This window comes from Mandrillus leucophaeus, unplaced genomic scaffold (assembly GCF_000951045.1).
Source record: "Mandrillus leucophaeus isolate KB7577 unplaced genomic scaffold, Mleu.le_1.0 Scaffold569, whole genome shotgun sequence".
Classification (NCBI taxonomy): Eukaryota; Metazoa; Chordata; class Mammalia; order Primates; family Cercopithecidae; genus Mandrillus; species Mandrillus leucophaeus.
In genome coordinates this window covers 526,120-532,851 of record NW_012106130.1, presented here as the reverse complement: position 1 = coordinate 532,851, position 6,732 = coordinate 526,120, and positions in this window count along the sequence as shown.

The following is a 6,732-nucleotide window of genomic DNA, read 5'->3' as shown; positions in this document are numbered from 1 at the left end:
AGGAAGAGAGAGGGGGAGGGAGAGAGAGGGGGAGGGAGAGAGAGGGGGAGGGAGAGAGAGGTGCCACACACTTTTAGATAGGGAATGGGAGGGAGGAGGAGGTAGGGAGAGGGAGAGAGAGGGAGGGAGAGAGAGGGAGAGGTGCCACACACTTTTAAATAACCAGATCTCATGAGAACTCACTCACTATTATGAGAACAGCAAGGGGGAAATCCACCCCCATGATACAATCACCTTCTACCAGGTCCCTCGCTGACAGGTGGGGATTACAGTTTGACATGAGATATGGGTGGGGACATAGAGCCAAACCATATTGCAACTATGAAGGCTTATAAAAACATTAGGATGTGGGCTAGGTGTGGTAGCACACACCTATAATCCCAGCACATTGGGAGGCCAAGGTGGAAGGATCACTTGAGCCCAGGAATTCGAGATCAACCTGGGCAACATAGTGAGACTCCCCATCTCTACAAAAAATTGTTTAAAATTAGCTGAGTGTGGTGGTGTGCACCTGTAGTCCCAGCTACTCATAAGAGTGAGGTGTGAGAATGGCTTCAGCCTGGAAGGTTGAGGCTGCAGTGAGCCAAGATCGCATCACTGCACTCCAGCCTGGGCGATAGAGGGAGATCCTGTCTCAAAAAGAAAAAAGAAATTAGGATAAGCACTTTCAGAAAAACCTTCAGAAAAAAGGGCAGGTTCTTCTTTAGGCCAGGTGTGAAGGTGTGACTTCCCAGAAGAAACAGGAAGACCAAAAAAAATGGTCAATGTATTTTTCTCCAGATGAGGTATTTGTGTATGAATATTCTGAAGAAAGGGTTTTCTTTTTCCCCCTGGCAGTTGTTTGCTGTCACATGCTCAGGACTAGCCAGCAGAGCCCTAGAGGAACTGCAGGACGTGGTGAGTGGCTTCGCAATAGGTCACCACTGTCTGTGTCAGTCCAGGGAACCAGCAGAGCTCTTCTGCTTCTGAAGCCTACTTGAGTTAATGAAAATCCTGGCGACCCTGTTGAACCCAATTCATTGCTGAGAGCCATGAAAAATAGCTCCATAAATCTGCCTCTGAAGAAAAGGTCGGGCTTCCCAGGTTGGGATAAACAAATTGAGGATTTCAAAGCAACCTGTTAGTTACTCATGCCAATTTGCATACAAATGCCAACAAACAACCTCCCATTGTTAAAGGAGATGGTGAAGGATGTTCGGGTTTTATTGTCCAACTATGGTGATTGTCACAACCCAGTCCCTTGAAAGAACTACCTCACAACCTGCTTCACAATCAAGTGTCAGGACAGGGAAATGACCCTTGACATTTACCAAGCCCACATGGACAGACGATCCTGATCACCCCCGCAGGCTGCCTCCTAAACCAGCCGCACCTTCTTGCTCTGTCCAGGCTGTGAAATTGGTGACCAGATGCCTCCACTTCAAGCGTGATAAATGCTACACCAGGTTTAGCAGAGAGAATGAGATTTCTGACTTCCAGCCAAAACGTTTGCATTTTAAAATGTCCGCAACAGTGTTGCTTTTAAAGAGGGAGATTTTCTCTTTCCCACATTTATTCAATTTTTAGTAAGCACTACTGGAGGGGGATGAAGAGAGCTTGATTAGTAGGTATCAATGGATAGTCTGATAGAAAAAAAATAAGATTTAGTGTTTGACAGATCAGTGGGGTGACTATAGTTTACAGTAATCTATTATATATTTCAAAATAACTAGAAGAGAATAATTCAGATGTTTCTAGTATACAACAAAGACAAATATTTAAAGTGATAGATATCCAATTACACTGCTTTGATCTGTACAAATTATATGAATGTATTAAATTATCACATGTGCTCCCCAAAATATGTACATCTATTGTGTATCAATTTTTTTAAATCTACAACATTAAAAAAAAAAAAGCAGGAAGCAGGTTTGAGCGAGGACTCAGAAAATATAAAGATATGTACAATATTTTTAAATAAATAAACAAATGGAACACAGGAAACTAGAAAAAAGACTGTAAAAGGATTGTGAAGTCAAGAATGATCTTCCCTTCCCTCCCACTCCTGCCACCCCTGCCCAACATATACATTCTTTTTTCAAAATTTATCTTTGCACTTTGGGAGGCTATGGAGGGAGGTTCACTTGAGGCCAGGAGTTTGAGACCAGGGCGGATATCAGAGTGAGAGCCTCATCTCTACAAAAAATTGTTTTAATTAGCTGCGCATGGTGGTGCACAGCTGTAGTCCCAGTTACTCAGGAAGCTGAGGTGGGAGGATTGCTTGAGCCCAGGAGTTTGAGACCAGCCTGGAGACTCCACTTCTACCAAAAAATGAGAAAAGGCCAGGCGTGGTGGCATATGCCTGTAGTCCCAGCTACTTGGAGGCTGAAGCAGGAGGATCACTGAGTCCAGGAGTTCAAGGCTTCAGTGAGCTATGATCCCACCAGTGCACTGCAGCCTGACCTACAGGCTGGGCTTACGAAAATAAGTAATTTTTATAAAAGAGCACTGTATAATAATGTGATAAAATAAATATAGGCCGGGCGTGGTGGTTCATGCCTGTAATCTCAGCGCTTTGAGAGGCTGAGGCAGGTGGATTACCTGAGATGGGAAGTTCGAGACCAGCCTGACCAACATGGAGAAACCCCGTCTCTACTAAAAATATAAAATTAGCCGGGCATGGTGGCACATGCCTGTCATCCCAGCTCCTCGGGAGTTTGAGGCAGGATAATCGCTCAAACCTGGGAGGCGGAGGTTGTGGTGAGCCGAGATCGTGCCATTGCATTCCAGCCTGGGCAACAAGAGTGAAACTCCATCTCAAAAAAAAAACAAAAGAAACATATAAAAGCCTAAATTATAAAACTGCAATGGATTCACAAGAGGTATTTGGATTTTGAAGTTAAAGGTAAACTCTTCATGAAGACGCTAAGTGTTTGTGAAGGGAAGGGAATCTATAACTTGGTGTGTCCTTGAATGAAAGACGTGAGCTATTTTTTGCTTTCATTCCAGCCTCTGGGCAGAGGTTCATTTCCGTGAGAAGAAAAGAGAATTTGCCAGAGTTGCCCTGGTGTAGCAGGGCCTATCAAGCCACTGAGGATGAAATACTAAATCAGGTAGCGCGTTCCAGGTTCTCAACCTTTGTGATCAACAAAACTCCCAGTGGCTTGTTCTTAACTCCTTGGAGAGACAATGGTGAAAACTTTGGATTATCTTTAAATACTAAAATGAAAGTACAACTCTTAGTTCAAAGGAGAATAGTGATAAAATTCTGGGTGAGAATTAGTGTCCTTAAATGAGCTCAGAGCCTGCACCAAATATAAAAGGTAGACTCCGATATTTGACCTTAGCAATGTTTCGTTAATGTTCAGGCCCATTGGAATTTTTTCTCAACTTCCTTCGCTAGCAATTTGTTTTCGTTTAGGCTTTCCGTACAAAAATTATAAATCTGTAAAACAATCAGTTAGGATAGAGGAATAAAAGAGAAAGACAACATTTATTTACTAAAAACCAGAAACAGGTGCCTGAAAACAAAAGGCCTTAATCTGTCCTTCATCTAATTCTCTCCTTTGGATTTTGGATATGTCCAAAGGTTATTGATCACGGCTCCTTCCCACGGGTAGTTCACAGTTTCAGCCCTAAATCTAGGTGAGAAATGCCCTCATTTGCCAAGGCAACTGTGAATTAAAGCTATGGTATCAAAACCACATCCACTAAATTTTGGGGGAAAAAAACACTCTGCCGTCAACTTGTAACACTTAAAAAGTAAGGAACTTGCTTTGAGAAGTGTGGTGTTTTTCCACTGTCCTCATCGGCTCCCTAGGGAAATTCCAAGGGGAAGAAAGCAGGGATAAAGAGCTTTTTGTATTTCTCTTGGTTTTAACTGCTAAAACAATTTTTGTTCCATTAGGTTTGTAATGCGAGATCTTTCAGAGTGAATTGACACAACAGCCTCTGAGTTTATTAATTCATCAGAACTAACTTAGTCTTCACGTGTCTAAAAACAAATTGCTGACTTCTCGCAAGTTCCAAACTACCTATGCAACGCCCTGAAAATTGTTAAATGTAAAATTATTCCAGGATTACGAAGTCTATTCAATTAACATGGCATACAAACACACATGTGCGCATACACACACACACACACACACGCGCACACACGCGCGCGCGGCATGCATAGTTTTCAGCTGATCTTTCCTGAGTTCTATTCAGACTTAGTCCAACATCAATCTAATCTGCAAGATACCGGGAGCTAAACACCATTTGAAATTGCCCGGGAGAGGTCAGCTGGCCATTAGCTCCTAGATAGAAGGAATGTCCTAAAAGTCTCGAGGAATGACAAATGCCTTGAGATACTATCTCACTGCTTACCCAAGGTATCTCCCCAGATTGCTTATCAATGCCTTTCCTGTTACCCTTTTCATATTCAAAGAATGGGAAAAGTTTGCAGAAGTTTGGCTGGTAGACCTTCCCTAGCAATAAATACTTTGAAACTCTAAAAAAGCACATCCCTTGGAAAACTGCTGCCTTGCTGGAAGAAGTAAACCCCAACTGGTTAATCTCAGCTCTGCCACCTTCTTGATTCTATCCTCAAATTCCTGGAATGGCAGACAAATGAATTACACCACCACGCTGCAAAACGATGCAATGTTAGCAGATTAACAAGGACATGTCCCGAGTGTAAACCGTACTCCAAATAAAGAGTTGCCAAAATTTGAGAGTTTTTGTCATTCTATGGGATCTCTAACTCCCGAAAAACATCAATAATCTGCTTTTTTAAGGTAGCAGATAGTCATATTGACAGAATGAATTGGGTAGAGGGAAGGGGAGTCCGTTGGTATCTGGAGCAGTCAATTTTTCTGTTATAAATGTTGGTATCTGGAGCATTTAATTTTTTTATTATAACTGTGACCCACAGAGTAACTAAATTAATTTCATCCAGGGTAATTAAATGATTTTTAACTAGCTTCTCCACTTCCAAATTCACAAAGTTCTAAAAACTAGTTCTGGAAGTATTTGTATTTTGTTGGGAGCACCTGTGGGGCAGGTTGTAATTGATTGTGGCATTGAGAATCAATTATTGAGAATGTACCAGTTCCGACATAAGCCACGCAAACAATATGGACACATTATCTGCTACCTGTCAAATCCATTGATTTTCTCAATGGATTGACCATTCAGAGCAGCTGAAACTCCAAGGGAACTTCATTCTATCAACTACTAGAAGTTGAAGTAAGTTTATATGATTAAAACATTCTCATCAGTAGCCATCTGTATTATTCCAGAAGGAAACAATTACAAATGAACCTATTTAATAGACATGAGAGGCCAAAAATAATACATTGAAAATGAATATTTAAAATGCTAAATCCTGTCTGCAGGTGACTGGCAGGTCTGCAAGTCTCAAGTATGCAAAGATCTTAAATATTAAAAAGTAATTTTAATGTACAGTACAAATAATGGGCACAAGTTCTCAGATTTTAAGGAATATTATGTGGGGGCAGTTCATACAAGACTGTTGTGTATATTAATGAAAATAGCTACAAAGTCTCTTCACGATAATCCTACAAGGTTTTACTACGGCCCCCAATCCACAGGCAACAAAACTGAATATTCAAAGAACTGACCTAATTTGCCCGAGTTCCCACAGCTGTAGAGGTTTAAAGACATTTGGGCTGAGAGGCAGAGAAGAGGACCAATTAGAGGTTGTAAGGGGAAAAAAAAGCTATCCTGGCCCCAAAAGAGCCAGTTCCCGAGTCATGATACTAGATGCCACTGCTTTCAAGCTTTTAGCCTATAATCAACCCATATTGAAACCAGATTTACGAGCCCTTCAGAGGAAAGCTTTGTGATTTTCTAAAGCAGACATGTTTGGTATTTTATAAGGTCAAACCCCCTGTGGTGCAGTGTTTTTAATAAAATCAGTTCAGCAGAAATGAGAGACACACCAGTCAATTTCTAGGAAGCCTCTAAGCCATTCAAAATAAAAGGAAAAAAAAAAATAACATAAAAGACACAACCATGCACAGATCAATTTTTTCAACAGTGGTAGAATGTAAGGAGTTGTCGATACAAAATCATCTTGGCAAATTTGGTCCCATGTCTCTAGTTCCGGCGAATTTCCACTCAGAAAGGAAGATTCCTTTTGGGGGGAATTCTATGACAATATTAAGCAAGGGTTGTTCCTGGTTAGCCTGGCCTTGTGACACCTCAAAGTAACAGTAAACATCTCGCAGACAAACCAGTCACCACCACCATTTCTGACATCACTGAATCAGGTAGACCCTGGACCTTATCTTAGTCCTTATCTCTGGCTCCCGGCAACTTCTACACTCTCACAGGGAAGCAAAAGTGAAATCTATAGGTAGTTTTTAGTTACATCCAAAGTTGAGCTGCTGGCAATATTTTCATAAGGCGGCAGATCTGACTTTATGTGCGGGCCTGACTTTAAGACTGGCAGTGAGGACATGTGTAAAAACTAAATGAGTATCAAAAGGGAGAGGATTTTTTTTACGAAAAGGGGCAGGGCTGGCCTATTATGTGGCTAGAAGCTGAGCCCTAGAAAACTCTGAGAGGCCGTGGGCACAGTGCCACCTCCCCACAGTACAGGGAGCTGTAAACAGCCTCGTGAATATACAATAGGAAGAACAAAGGCACAAGATCAAGTGGAGAGGCTGTGCATGCATCCTCCATGAAGTTTGTGGTAACACCAGCCCAGACATAGGCCTCTCTGGGAGGAAGGGGTTCACTGATTTC